The sequence below is a fragment of the Salmo trutta genome, chromosome 19, assembly GCF_901001165.1.
Source record: "Salmo trutta chromosome 19, fSalTru1.1, whole genome shotgun sequence".
In the NCBI taxonomy this organism is placed as follows: Eukaryota; Metazoa; Chordata; class Actinopteri; order Salmoniformes; family Salmonidae; genus Salmo; species Salmo trutta.
In genome coordinates this window covers 37,802,962-37,812,911 of record NC_042975.1, presented here as the reverse complement: position 1 = coordinate 37,812,911, position 9,950 = coordinate 37,802,962, and the positions used below count along the sequence as shown (strand labels likewise).

General features: G+C 41.1%; 1 long non-coding RNA gene across 1 annotated transcript; it reads right to left on the bottom strand.

Moving 5' to 3' along the window:
• Positions 1-991: 991 nt before the first annotated feature.
• Positions 992-1,858, bottom strand: LOC115154538 (uncharacterized). The gene is made up of 2 exons (XR_003867911.1): positions 1,725-1,858; positions 992-1,364 (listed from the first exon to the last, which is right to left on the bottom strand). It is a non-coding gene; the product is annotated as an uncharacterized LOC115154538 (long non-coding RNA).
• Between the last annotated feature and the right edge of the window lie 8,092 nt (positions 1,859-9,950).

Below are 9,950 nucleotides of genomic sequence, written 5' to 3'. Positions count from 1 at the left end.
GTCGGTAGATTACAATGATATTCAGTGTTGATGACAAATGATAATGATGGGTGATAGATAGCTCCACGTACTGTAGGGATTACTATTTTTACAAAAAAAATTTGGTGCTTTATCTGCATTTTGTATATTCCATCAGGGACCACGTTGGAAACAAGTTAATTTTGCTTTAATGTGTTATCCCCTGGGTTGCATCTTTTTGCCCAATAAATCAGTCAATCGATCTGTTGCCGTTGCTATGCAGTATGTGAGTCAAACACTGCTATCTAATCACAAGATAGTACAGATATCCGCTCTTACTCAAGCGTATGTGGCTTTGTGAGCACAGGAAGGCATGTGGGTCTGACAGATAAAGGGTGGTATTTTACAGAATTATCCAAAGGCAGGTTATTGAACATAATAATAGGCCTTGTAAAAGCATAGATTGCAAGATAAATAATAATTTGGTGCGTGCTTATATTTGTCCTATTTCACACGTTAATAAGCATGTGTGAATTGTAAATGTGCATATACCATCTGTCCCTGAGACACCCTCAGAGTGTGGTCACAGCCAAGGTCTGCCATTATCAAAAGCAGCCCTGGAGCATTTAGGGTTAAGTGCCTTGACGTCGACAGAATTTTCACCTCGTTGGCTCAGGTCTAAGGCTCTAATCGTAGGATACCTGCCGCCCTATAAATAAGTGATATATCTCCAACTGCTCTATATCTCCCTTAATTGAAAGCAACGTTTTGTTTCATATTAGAAGAAACTCTCCTTTAATTTCTTCCATGATAACCAATTTGTGCTGAGCATTGTAGAGCAATGTGCCATCGCTCGCCGTGCCAGTGTGTCACCCAGTGATTACTTGACATTGGTAGTGGGTCAGTCACTTAATACTTGTACTTAATTTAGGCCTACAAAAAATGTATTATAAACCTGATGAAAAGTTATCTCTATTCCATTTCTATGTATTTGTCTAAACACATCGTCTTTACATATGCTAGGGACCTCAAGTTTACCCAGTACTTATGCAGTATTTAATACAGGGACACACACATTTGTTACACAGTGTACCAAGTGTCATCATACAAACTTACACGAATACATGAGACATTAGTGACCGTGCAGGATCATGTACACTATCACAGTACATTTTCACACAATCAAATGTTTTGCCTGAGAAAGTCTAACGGGGTAACAGTGAAAGTCACTTGAAGGTTTATGAAGTGATCTTCTTTGAAGCCAGTCTGGTGGGAGATGCTCAGCAGACAAGTGACCCCTCACTTGGGGTATTTGACAAACTGACACCCTGTCATACTGAGTGTCCAACTCAGCTTGTCAAATACACTAAGTGGGGGGCCTTCTCTCACAGTTGCAGATGATGAGCCTGTAGTAAGGAAATAATGGACATTTGTGTAATGTTTAAACATTAAAATATTCCCTGACCAAACATTTACCTCCAGGCTCCAGGTGATGTTTTGTCCTGATTACCTTTTTTGTTTTGGTGTACTTTACTGTAACCAGTGGAGTATCCAGGACCTCCACTATCAAATGTTTGTTTAGGGTAGATAACAGTTCCATTGATATTTTTGGTGAAACCATAAATCCAATAGAAACAATAACCAAGACCCATTACGTTTGGAAATATCAATACATTATACTATACGATGTATTCCAAAGTTGTACAGATTTGTTATGTCAATTGAATGAATTATCAATAAAACCATGAAACAATATCATGTCATACCTTTGTGATCGGACCTCTAGTTGAAAAGGTGGATGTATAGTGCATGCCCCAATGATTCCTTCGTCGAGTTCTCTCCTTTGACCAAACAGGGACAGAGACGCTGATGATACTGTGCATCTGACAAAACATCTGATCGTTAATAACTAAGCCTTGACACAAAGAGGAAGCTAAAATGAGGAAGATAGCGGCAAGGCTAGCTAGCAGGAAATATCTGAAACCAAAGTGACAACATGTCACGGTTGTGAAACGCTTCAGTTGGCAGTTAGAAATTTAGTTAAGGCCAATTGCATAGTTTGACAAAGTATTCCATTATTTCAGTCACTTTGTCAATTCAGTTTCAGAGATCCATGCATATAGCGTGGAAAGAGAATTATCTCTTGATGAAAGTAAAAGCACACTGTTTGTTTTTCATTCTCCTGTGTCCACTGTTCAGTCCACAGCTATTGTGACAAACAATAGATTGCTTATTCGTTTGCAGTCATTGAAGTACTATTTGTCAATGCAATGCAATAACATTACAGGGACTCAATACTATGGTGATAGAGTGTGGGTCGTGTTTGTGTCAACATGTCAGCCATATCAGATTCAACACAACACAAGTCATTTTCTTGGTACTTAATTATACTAAACACAAATATGAACACAACACGTAAAGTGTTGGTCCCATGTTTCATGAGCTGAAATAAAAGATCCCAGAAATGCTCCATACGTTCAAGAAACTTATTTCTCTCAAATTGTGTGCACAAATTTGTTTACATCCCCGTTAGTGAGCATTTCTCCTTTGCCAAGATAACCCCTCCACCTGACAGGTGTGGCATATCAAGAAGTTGATTGAACAGTGTGATCATTACACAGGTGCACCTTGTGCTGGGGACAATAAAAGGCCACTCTAAAATGTGGATTTTTGCCACACAACACAATGCCACATATGTCTCAAGTTTTGAGGGAGCGTGCAATTGGCATACTAACTGCAGGAATGTTAATTTCTCTACCATAAGCTGCCTCCAACGTGTTTTTAGAGAATTTGGCAGTACGTCCAACCGGCCTCACATCCGTAGACCACATGTAACCACGGCAGCCCAGGACCTCCACATCCGGCTTCTTCACCTGTGGGATCATCTGAGACAAGCCACCCAGACAGCTGATGAAACTGAGGAGTATTTCTCTGTAATAAAGGCCTTTTGCACGGAAAAACAGATTCTGATCGGCTGGGCCTGGCTCCCAAGTGGGTGAGCCTGCCCTCCAATGCTCACCCATGGCTGCACCCCTGCCCAGTCATGGGAAAAAGTTGTCGCAATTGTTGCATGTTGCGTTTTATATTAATTGTGTTCAGTGTACCGTATAGCAAGCCACGGCCACGTGACTCGCTGTCTGTAGGAGTGAATGGGGTGGTGTACATAATAAACTGGCCGTACCATGACATTCATGCAAGTAATATAATATACACTGAACAAAAATATAAGCACAACATGCAACATTTTTTAAGATTTTATTGAGTTACAGTTTGTAAAAGCCAGTCAATTGAAATACAATCAATAGGCGCTAATCTATGGATTTCACATGACTGGAAATACAGATATGCATCTGTTGGTCACAGATACCTTTAGGGGCGTGGTTCAGAAAACCAGTCAGTAACTTGTGTGACCACCATTGACTAAAGGGTCTGAATTTTATATTTAACCTTTATTTAACTAGGCAAGTCAGTTAAGAACAAATTCTTATTTACAATGATGGCCTATACCAGCCAAATCCGGACAATGCTGGGCCAATTGTGCGCCGCCCTATGGGACTCCCAATCACAGCTGGTTGTGATACAGCCTGGATTCAAACCAGGGTGTCTTCAGTGGCACCTCTAGCACTGTGATGCAGTGCCTTAGACCGCTGCGCCACTCAGGAGCCCCCTGAATACTTATGTAAATGTAATATTTCAGATTTTATTTTTAATACATTTGCAAAACAGTCTAAAAACCTGTTTTTGCTTTGTAATTATGGGGTATTGTGTGTATTTTCTATATCCTTTTTAGAATAAAGCTGTAACGTAACAAAATGTGAAAATTACTTTTCGATTGCACTGCATATTGAACCATAGAAGGCCACAATAGCTACAGAATTACCCTGCTTATTATCCTGGTGATTTTTTAAATCAATGGTACCGCAATCATATAACTGTCAAAACGAATGTGTAGTCAGGCACAGCTTAGCAGCTTCTACTGTAGTATCTTTCAGTTGCCTGCTTTTTAACTTATATCATTTGTAGGTTTTAATGTGTCAGAGATACATAAATAAACTCACAGCTTCATTTCACAGGGTGTGTGAGTGTGAACAGTCAGTTAACATCTAAAAGAAAAAACACTTCCTCAGAACATTCACTTCCCTCTCTTAAAACACTGTTTGGTTGAAGTGAATAGGGCAACGCCTCCACTTTTAACATTTGGGTTGTTATAAAGTATTTAGTGATGTCCTACACCATTTTAGTGTAATTTTAGGATTTCATTTCTATTGACTGCTTAGGGATGAGCAAAACCAGAAATTGCTTCTCTGTGACATTTTCAAGTAGGATCCCTGAGATGACTAACAAGAAATTTGGACAGTCATTTACAGCTAACTATATAACCCGTCTGTAGTTTTCTGATCAACTCCCTGCTATACGTTTCTCTGGTTGTCTTTGTCTAATAACATCTGTAAATATTTTTAAACCTATGATATTTATAGTCAGCTTGCTCCAATATTTTTCTGTTGTTCAAGGCTCAAACTACCATGATTCCATTCAGCAAAACCACTCCCACCGAAGTTGCAGCTCCGGCAGCAATTGTGTCCTTTCCCAAATAGCCTAAATTTCATATTGAAATACTTGTAAATGTCATGCTTTTTATTAGTTCCAATAGGCCTTCAATGTTGTTGGATGGTTGCTTGGACAGTCGCTGTGGTTGTATTTGTCTGGTATCATTGAAAACACTTTATTTCAGATGCAGCCAGTTTAGCTACTTAGCTAGCTAGCAATGCTAACGTGAGCGCCAAAGGCAATTAAACAGGCTGAGAGACTAGAATTCCGACTGGCATGTACATTTCATAATAAATGTTGTGTTCTTCTAACAGACCTAGACGTTGTTTGAGTCTCTAAGATGAAACTTGGCTGTTATTAGTGCAAGCACTATTGTTTTGAATGTTGCAGTCGGACTAGCTAGCATGATAACTAGAAGGGAAGGGCTACATGGACACGCCTGGTGGCAAAAATGTATTTTGTATGTCGTACAGTGAGTTGAGTTGGGATGAACGGATTCAGTTCAGTCAGTCGTTCTCATGAGCCCTCCCCATGTAGTTTGATTATGCTTGTGGCTAGAAACTAACGCAAGACTTTTCAGAATCATTCAGTAATGGTTAGTATTTTCTTTTATATAAAACTGGTAGACGTTAATGCCGTAGTTGTACATTTTTGGTGAAAATCACTACAATAACCCACTAAAGTCGATTGACGCACCAGTCACTTTAAACTAGAGATATATCTTTTTCACGTTGGATGCGTCTCAAATCAAAATCAAATCAAATTTATTTATATAGCCCTTCGTACATCAGCTGAAATCTCAAAGTGCTGTACAGAAACCCAGCCTAAAACCCCAAACAGCAAGCAATGCATGTGAAAGAAGCACGGTGGCTAGGAAAAACTCCCTAGGAAAAACTCCCTAGAATGGCCAAAAACCTAGGAAGAAACCTAGAGAGGAACCAGGCTACGAGGGGTGGCCAGTCCTCTTCTGGCTGTGCCGGGTGGATATTATAACAGAACATGGTCAAGATGTTAAAATGTTCATAAATGACCAGCATGGTCAAATAATAATAATCATAGTAGTTGTCGAGGGTGCAACAAGCACGTCCGGGGAACAGGTCAGGGTTCCATAGCCGCAGGCAGAACAGTTGAAACTGGAGCAGCAGCATGGCCAGGTGGACTGGGGACAGCAAGGAGTCATCATGCCAGGTAGTCCTGAGGCATGGTCCTAGGGCTCAGGTCCTCCGAGAGAAAGAAAGAAAGAGAGAATTAGAGAGAGCATATTTAAATTCACACAGGACACCGGATAAGACAAGAGAAATACTCCAGATGTAACAGACTGACCCTAGCCCCCCGACACATAAACTACTGCAGCATAAATACTGGAGGCTGAGACAGGAGGGATCAGAAGACACTGTGGCCCCGTCCGATGATACCCCCGGACAGGGCCAAACAGGCAGGATATAACCCCACCCACTTTGCCAAAGCACAGCCCCCACACCACTAGAGGGATGTCTACAACCACCAACTTACCGTCCTAAGACAAGGCCGAGTATAGCCCACAAAGATCTCCGCCATGGCACAACCCAAGGGGGGGGCGCCAACCCAGACAGGAAGACCACGTCAGTGACTCAACCCACTCAAGTGACGCACCCCTCCCATGGACGGCATGGAAGAACACCAGTAAGCCAGTGACTCAGCCCCTGTAATAGGGTTAGAGGCAGAGAATCCCAGTGGAAAGAGGGGAACCAGCAAGGCAGAGACAGCAAGGGCGGTTCGTTGCTCCAGCCTTTCCGTTCACCTTCACACTCCTGGGCCGGACTATACTTAATCATAGGACCTACTGAAGAGAAGTCTTCAGTAAAGACTTAAAGGTTGAGACTGAGTCTGCGTCTCTCACATGGGTAGGCAGACCATTCCATAAAAATGGAGCTCTATACGAGAAAGCCCTACCTCCAGCCGTTTGCTTAGAAATTCTAGGGACAATTAGGAGGCCTGCGTCTTGTGACCGTAGCGTACGTGTAGGTATGTACGGCAGGACCAAATCGGAAAGATAGGTAGGAGCAACCCCATGTAATGCTTTGTAGGTTAGCAGTAAAACCTTGAAATCAGCCCTTGCCTTAACAGGAAGCCAGTGTAGGGAGGCTAGCACTGGAGTAATATGATCCAATTTTTTTGGTTCTAGTCAGGATTCTAGCAGCCGTATTTAGCACTGAAGTTTGTTTAGTGCTTTATCCACCGCATCAGCCTATGTCGCACTTCCGAAAATGAACTTATTTTCTTTGCATTATTCGAGGTCTGACAACACCGCTCTTTTTTGCTATTTTGACCAGTTGTGATTTTCTGTAAAGAAATGCTCTAAATGACAATATTTTTATTGGGAATTTGGGAGAAATGTCAGTAGTTTATAGAATAAAACCAACATTTTCATTTTACCCAGCATACCTATAAAAAGTAAAACCAGAGAAACTGATAACTTTGCAGTGGTCTCTTAATTTTTTTCCAGAGCTGTATATATTTCCTTTCTTATATCTCCTAAATATAGGACAGACACTTTAAAACTGTGTTTCTTATGATTTAACTGTCTGTTTTGCCATTTATGAATGTGATACTCAAATACTCAGTGGCGCAGCGGTCTAAGGCACTGCATCTCAGTGCTTGAGGCGTCACTACAGACAACGTGGTTCATTTCCATGCTGTATCATTACCGGCCGTGATTGGGAGTCCCATAGGGCAGCGCACATTTGGCCCAGCGTCGTCTGGGTTTGGCCGGTGTAGGTCGTCATTGTAAATAGAATTTGTTCTTAACTGACTTAACCAGTTAAATAAAAGGTAAAAAGTAAAATAACAAATCTGGGCTATAGAAGTAAAGGCCACATTTTATTCCCCAAAAAATTATACCAAAGGGGTCCTAAAATTCAAAATCAAACAGATAAATGATCCGTGGTATGACCATCTTAAAACAATTCCATATGTCAGCAAACTCTCCCCGTTGAGCAGTAGACTATCACAGGGACATCCAGATGTTTATTTACTACCAATATTACAAGTTATTTTTGTGTAGGCTTTTATTCTACTCAAAATATAATCAAGTGGGATGGAACAAATTGGCCACGTTAGCTACTGTCAACGACGTGATACATCTGCCCGGTGAAGCAACTGCTGCCCAGTGGAAAGCACCAGGGGAAGCACCTCCATACAACACCGTTGCACACTGGTCATTCACACCAGCTTGTCATTACATTAGCTAATTCGCATGTCCAGGTGAAATCCAGATGGTGACCAATGGTACAAGTTATGCCCATTGAAATAAACATAACTTTCTTTTACAAGTTTTAACTAGCGCATTGCTGCTGTTGTTGCCCGCAAGCCAGCATAAACTAGGCTTATCAGGATGACTGACGGAAGAACTGTTAGTGTCTAAATTCGAATTATGTTTGAGTGTATTGCAATTACTTGGTGACAATTACATGAACATAACTTATGATATGTTGCTTGGACTGTGGTTCAAGACAGTCACGAAGATGAAACTCGACTGTTATTGTTGCAAACACTTTACTTTGGATGTATTGTTCGCAGTTGGGCTATCTAGCATGCTAACTAAATACTGTAACTCTGTGTTATGGTTAGCATAGCTAGTTAGCATCTGAATTGAATTGATTGCAGTTGATTGAATTGATTGCAGGTGATTGGTGACAATGACATGAACATACACTCAATGTATTAGGTACACCCATCTAGTACCGGTCAGACCCCCCTTTGCCTCCAGAACAGCCTGAATTCTTCAGGCCATGGAAACGTTGCTCAATTGGTATCAAGGGACCTAACGTGTGCCAGGAAAACATTCCCCACACCATTACACCTCCACCAGGCAGGATTGGGCCATGGACTCATTCTACTGTACGCCAAATCCTGATTCAGCATCAGCAAGGATTTGTCGGACCAGGCAATGTTTTTCCACTCCTCAATTGTCTAGTGTTGGTGATCAGATGCCCACTAGAGCTGCTTCTTCTTGGTTTGAGCTGATAGGAGTGGAACCCAACGTAGTCGTCTGCTGCAATAGCCCATCTGTGGCAAAGACTGATGAGTTGTGTATTCCAAGATGCCGTTCTACACACCACTGTAGTACTGCACCCTGATTTGCCTGTTGTGGCCCGCCAGTTAGCTTGCACGATTCTTGCCATTCTCATTCGGCCTCTTATCAACGAGCTGTTTACGCACACAGGACTGCTGCTGCCTATATGTTTTTAGTTTGTAACACCAGTCTTGGTAAACCCTAGACCAGGGGTCTCCAACCTTTTCTAGCATGAGAGCTGCTTTAAAAAAAATAATACATGTCATGAGCTACAATTTATTTCCCAGCTTTCAAATAGGCACATTCTTTTTTTCTCCTCTCCCCTGCAACTCTTCCCCTGGTCCTTAGTGTAGCCTACAAGAGAAAGTAGTGCACTGTTTTCTGTCAATATACTTAGTAAAATAATGGTTAATAAACAACTCTTACCAAATAGCTTTCTCAGTTTTCTTTTTCCTGGTTTTAGATTTTGTTCTTCACTCTCAAAATTACAATTGTTCATAGAGAAACAACCAAATTGGATGTTCTGAGTCCATGTCAAATCTTAAATCACATCAGAAGAACATTCTTTTTTGGTCTGGAAGAAAAACAAATGTAGATTTTTTAGGGGAATTTCCTTTATTTGTGTATCTGGCCCTTTAATTGTGCTTCTAGACCAGGCCTGGGCAATTTTCCATGGAGGGCGTCAATAGAACATATTTTTGCCATTGCGGGCCAGAATCAAATTACAGGGTTATACATAATGAGTATGACTGTGTTGACAGATACAGTTGAAGTCGGAAGTTTACATACACCTTAGCCAAATACATTTAAACTCAGATGGTTTTGGAGCAGTGGCTTCTTCCTTGCTGAGAGGCCTTTCAGGTTATGTCGATATAGGACTCGTTTTTCTATGGATATAGATACTTTTGTACCTGTTTCCTCCAGCATCTTCACAAGGTCCTTTGCTGTTGTTCTGGGATTGATTTGCACTTTTCGCACCAAAGTACATTAATCTCTAGGAGACAGAACGCGTCTCCTTCCTAAGTGGTATGACGGCTGCATGGTCCCATGGTGTTTATACTTGCGTACAATTGTTTGTACAGATGAACGTGGTACCTTCAAGTGTTTGGAAATTGCTCCCAAAGATGAACCAGACCTGTGGAGGTCTACAATTATTTTTCTGAAATCTTGGTTGATTTATTTTTATTTTCTCATGATGTCAAGCAAAGAGGCACTGAGTTTGAAGGTAGGCCTAAAAATACATCCACAGGTACACCTCCAATTGACTCAAATTATGTAAATTAGCCTATCAGAAGCTTCTAAAGCCATGACATAATTTTCTGGAATATTCCAAGCTGTTTAAAGGCACAGTCAATTTACTGTATGTAAACTTCTGACCCACTGGAATTGT